We start from the raw sequence: 5,587 nt of genomic DNA, 5'->3' as shown, positions 1-5,587 counted from the left end.
GCTGGAGACCACTGCCTCAGCAGGCAAGACCGGTGTACTGTGATACAGGTGATGACAAACATATGTGCCCTGCCAGTCCCAACAGACCACTTATCAGAAATTTAAGAACTGAAGGCTTCAGCTGAAGCATCTCTGGTGAAACTCAGCAGAGCTTTGACAAGCACTGAAGCTGCTTTCACAGCATGTTTAATTATCAGATGTAACTCAAATGGCTGGGGAGCTGCAGTTAGAGAAGGAATCAGTGAATCTCAGGCAGACAATGGGGTATTATTTCCTTCACAGCTGCTCAGGACTGAATTTTTCTTAAGAATGTTGTTAAAAGTGCCCAGGACTGCTGGAATTTTTTGTTACCACGTGCCTTTGTGCTGCTCTCAGACTGACAGCCAGACAACCCTTTCCTTCTGCTGTTATTTGGAACCTGTGTGAAAATTGTATTCTTTTGGAAAGGGGCAAATGCTGGCCTTGGTCTCTTAAATTGCTGTACACCAGCAGTGGTCTCGCACCACATCTGAGTCCAGAGGCAAGACAAAGAGAGAGGAGACTGATGAACTGAAGGGTTTCTTTATGTGATGTCTATCGCCTTGCTTACTGGGAAGCTCTGGATACAGCAGCATTTCCCTCAGCAGCTGCAGTAATCCAGTCCCAGCCCATATCTCCAACACAATCTGCTCCTAAAATAGCCTGTTCCTCTGCACAGAAGTAGGAGATCTCATTTTCAAAGCATTTCCTTTGCTGGTAATCTCCCAGCTTTTACTCATGGTGCTGGTATCCAGCACTGCTGCTGTGAACGGGCAGCAACGCCCTTGTAGAGGGAGGAAGAGAAGGGACCCAAGGAGAGGAAGAAATCACCTCCCTCCACAGTGCAGGAAGCAAGGAGAGGCCATGTGCCAAAGGGCCCACACACAAAAGGCAAAGTCTGCTGCTGCCTGGAGAAGGATGGAGGTGGGGACAGGTGGTCTGGCAGGTGCCTCTACACAGTCCATACAAGGTGCTCCTGCAGTCATGTGGCAGTTCACAACCAGAAATATCAAGTGCTGCATCTTGTCCGAAGGCCACATGGGAGGTGATGCAGGATGCTACTGGCAGGGAATTGTTCATGGTGGGCAGAAAGAAATGCATTTGTCACCAGGAATGAGCCCCCATGCTTACAGCAACAGCTCAAGTAGGAGACTGCTGCAATGGAAAGGACAGCCATGCTCAAAATCTCCCAGGTCTCAATCTCTTGTCCTGATCCAGTGTCTTCTCAGGAACTCTCACTCAAATCCTTACTTTCAGTTACCCTACTCAAACCCTTTGGTCCAGAGTCATTCATCCTTGACCAACCCATTTCCCTCACCTCATATTTTTAGTCCACTATAAAATTTAAGCAATTTATTACAGACCATGCTTGCCATCTCACCAAAGTGCAAATCTATCTATCTATCTATCTATCTCTGAAGGTTCTAATATGTATGAACACATTGTTTCTGATTTCACACCTGAATTTCAAGAGCAAATTCCCCAGCACTGCACAGGACTCTGATAAATGCACCTCAAACAGGATTTATCTCAAGCCCCTAAAAAGAACATGTACACTAATTAATATTCATTACTAAATTAATATTCATGTTCTGCCTCTGTGATTATTTATCTTCATAGACCTGTGTTTGGCACTGTCTGCTTCTTTCACGCTAGGATACATTCCTTTCTCCCCACCTGATTAATGTGTTGATATAAGGTTTCAGGAAAATGACCAAACTTCAATTAATCTGTCCTTTAAACCAGTTGTTCCTTCATGGCTACGATTCTGTCTTTGTTATGAAAATCTTGTGGTGTTCTGTGCTCTTGGGACATTACTGCTGGTTAAGCATTACCTCCATGTACCATAACACCAAAGAACTTCCTTCTGAGTCTGAACTCTTATGTCCTGGTCCAGCAGGAGCTCATCTCCTCCCTTCCCATCCACCTGCACGGCATGTGATAGACAGTGATGGATTATTCATGGGAAAGACAATGTGAAATTTTGAGCTGGCCTTTTTTCTCACTTCCTCTGCTAGAATGATAATTTGAAATATTTGTATAAAACCCAACCTATTTCCCCAGCGGGTTTTTTTTTTTTTTGTAGCAGAAATCACTTTGTAGTAAAGAGTGTTTTTGAAGCTAAGGTAAGGTTTTGCCAAGCTGTTTAAATGCAATCCAGCTGTCAGAAAATAAACTTCTCCCTTTTATGAAAATACTAAATCCACCACCTCCTTTCCTCCTTCACCATCTCTTTCTGGGCAACATCTGGAAACAGTCCAATTAGTGGTCCTGAACATAACTCAGCAAAATCCTCTCTTGGCAGAGTACTAGAGCTGGACCATAAACCAAAGGCCCTATGATCTCCTTATTGCAGCCAGATCCTTGCTCATCCCACAGATCCTGCTGCCTGCGCAGGGCTGAGAGAGTTGCCCAGCCGCCTTTTGCTCCCTGTAAAACATGAGCAGCCTCAGCAGCGACGTGGCAGCTGCTGCTGGTACAGGAGGGGGATGAGGAATTACTTAGGAAGTGGTGGGGCTTTCTCATCACACCAGAGCCATCTGCATACCAGGTGAAATCCCACCGGGGTTAGGAGGTGATTTCCTTCCAGGCAAAATATCCTGCTCCAGCTGCAGCAGGGCAGCGTGCGTGGTGAGAGGTGGTCACGTCTGGCATTTGTGCATCTGTGGTTTGGCTTGGTTCACAAAGGCTCCCCACAACCTGCAAAAGGGATATTTCTCTCCAGTTTTCCTTCTCTATTGTACCTTGGATAGTAAGAATTTCACAGCATGGACTTTGTTGCAGGCCCCCACAGCAGGAAAATGTTTTAGTGATGCAAAAATAGATGGATGCAAAAAGAATTACTTCGGATCCTTGAAGATTCCCTGCATTAGAGGTGGACATGGGTTTGAAGTGAATTTTCCAGAAGAGAAGTGATTAGTGCAGAAATCATGGAAAACAACTAAAGAACTCCTAGTTGAAGGGAATATCCAGCAACTCTGGCTTTCAAAATGTAAATAGGAAACAGTCACAAAATCTTATCTGTACTTTGCAGCTAATGAAAACACTACTCTCTCCTGGGAGCCAAGTCTTTGCTCTAATTTTAATGCATTTTCTTAGGTTTTCCTTAGCTGTGACTAATTTGTGCTGTCAGGTGTGCCTTTTTTGAAGTTAAAATGCATATCTGAAGTGCTACAACCTCTAGCCAGAATATTTAAATTAGTGAGTATTCACATCTCAGAGCCTGTCAAGTGCTCTCATGGCACTCAGCTGCCCTCATGCCCTGCTGAACCATGGGTACAAGCAACCTCTGCTCCCACAGGAGTCTGTAGAGAATTCTTCCCAGGTGAAGTGCTGTGCTGGCCCCTGGCACTATGTGGGCTGTGCACAAACAGCACTTGGACTGTCAAGCACAGAACATTTCCAATCTAGGTCTCAGCAACCTCCTAGAATGGGTCTAAATAGCTATAATCATATATATTTAATTATAACTTTATTATAATCTAAAACTTCAAAGACTTCACCCACCTGCTTGCTCTGGCTGTGTACATGTCACAGATTAAACCTGGCCCTGTTGATCACACCATAAAACTTCTATCCCCAGGCCACAGAACCTTTTAGCCAAGAGTCGAATGCTTTAGGAGATCCTGGGGTTAGAACTTAGGGGAGTGGGGTGGACTGGGATGGCACTGAACTGGTCCTGACTGCAGTTCAGCTGCTGCTTCCTCTGGTTCAGCTGAACCCTGTGCTTAGCTCTGCTCAGTGATCTACAGTGATCCAGGGGACAGAGAAGAGAGGGCTGGAGGAACCCACAAGCAGGCACTGGCCCCAGATGGGCAGCTCCCCCTGCATGGCAGGTGCAACATATAGTGGGGACATACCTTATGGTGTCAGTGACAGATGGAATAACAGGCCACCCTGAGTTCAGGAGAGCAATTCAGGCCACCTGCTACCCACAACTACCAGGCCATGGGGGGCAGGTTCTGCCAAAGCTGTGTAGGAAGTCTCTGAACTGTTGTTAGAAGTAAAGACTAGAAGTAGTAATGTAGTAAAATGTTTAAGTGCACTTCCTTCTGTGTGTAGTTTGGGATCCACATGGCTGCTCCCACCAGTGGACCTGTAAAGACCTAAGGAATTATGGTCTGTTACTCCAATAAAACCAAGGAGAGTTTCATTTGCGGTGTTCTGTGCTATCTAATGCTGTACATTCAGATATGGGAGGGTAGGCAGGGATTTGGACAAGGGCCAGAGATGAGATTGCACATGATTTACACTTAATGTCAGGCATGTGACTTGCTGCCTACAAGGCGAGGAGTTGTTTGCACATAACTGTGTCTGCATTGTCCCTGCAGCTGAGCAGAAACAAATGATTGTGCACTTGTCTGCAGACATTAACCCTGCAGAGCAGGGAGGCTTATTCCACCAGAGCTGGATCTGCAACAGCCAGTACTAACTCCTGGAAAAGCACAAAAGGTGTGGATGAGTGTGACACAATTAACATCATGACAGTCAATGTTTTTCTACTGGGAATGCAGCCAAAGGAGGCTTTTGTGTGTCTCCACAAAGTTGTCAGCTCTTCTCTCCATGCCCCCTCAACAGAATTTATTTTCTCCAAGTAGGGAAATAAAAAGTATATTTTGCAAATTTACCTATTTATCCTTGCTTTTTGACATGAAGGTCAGATAAAGACATAGATGCCTCCTGAGTACAGCAACAGCATATGCAAGCTGAGCAAACAATCCATTCTGTGCTGGATTCCAGAGGTAAAGGTTTGGATATTCTGTGCTGCCTAGAAAGAAACATGCACAGAGAGTGAAATTTAGCTGGCTGGAGCTAAATTCCTTATTTTCTGATAGATTTTCTGTGGAGACTTGCAGAACCATGGCACCTGATGGATTTTCCCATCCTTCCTCTCCTTGCTAATAATATTTACATCTGTTTTCAGTCAAATAAGACAAAAGGTCAAAATGCTGAACATAAGTTCATGACACCTTTTTAATACAGACAGATGGGTAGAAAAACAAAGCACCTGTAAGCATAGCTAGTGAAGTAAATTAAAGGCTCCAACCTCATGCATCATTAGAGAATCCAGGTGGGAAGGGCATCTTGGAGGTGCTGCTATTATGGGAAAATCTTCATTTGTTGATTTTGCTTGGAAGTCAGTCAATCAGGACAAAGATCTACAGGAAACCAGGATTCACTGGTGCTGGTGCTCAAAAATTACTTGTGCAGGTACATTACAGGTTGTGCAGGTACATTACAGGTTGTGCAGGTTGCTATGAAGACTTCTCTTTGTAGCTGGTTTAGAAAAACTTGGCGCACAGCTGTGTCACTGCTTCCTTTTAGAGAAGTGTGTCCACACCCCATGCTGCAAATGCAGTCTGATCTTCGAAATAATTCATGTACTACTTAACAAAACATCCAAATTTACCCCTCTAATCAGAGGTTTGAAAATCACTTTGATTCAAACCCACATCCAAACAGCACACAATGGTCACTCTTCCACACCCTTGACTAAAGATGCCTTCAGTGTTGCTGCTTCTCTTAACTGTGATTGTAGCAAGTGGTGTTTGGCTCATACCTGTTGAAC

At 44.7% G+C, this 5,587-nt stretch overlaps 1 long non-coding RNA gene across 1 annotated transcript; it reads right to left on the bottom strand.

Annotated features, from left to right (window-relative positions):
• Positions 1-4,320: 4,320 nt before the first annotated feature.
• Positions 4,321-4,942, bottom strand: LOC136301206 (uncharacterized). Its single transcript, XR_010723812.1, has 3 exons — positions 4,886-4,942; positions 4,647-4,786; positions 4,321-4,453 (listed from the first exon to the last, which is right to left on the bottom strand). It is a non-coding gene; the product is annotated as an uncharacterized lncRNA (long non-coding RNA).
• Positions 4,943-5,587: the final 645 nt, after the last annotated feature.

Source organism: Chamaea fasciata, unplaced genomic scaffold (assembly GCF_029207755.1).
Source record: "Chamaea fasciata isolate MVZ Bird 193981 ecotype frontalis unplaced genomic scaffold, bChaFas1.0.hap1 SCAF_1, whole genome shotgun sequence".
Taxonomy (NCBI): Eukaryota; Metazoa; Chordata; class Aves; order Passeriformes; family Sylviidae; genus Chamaea; species Chamaea fasciata.
This window is presented reverse-complemented; position numbering and strand designations above follow the sequence as displayed.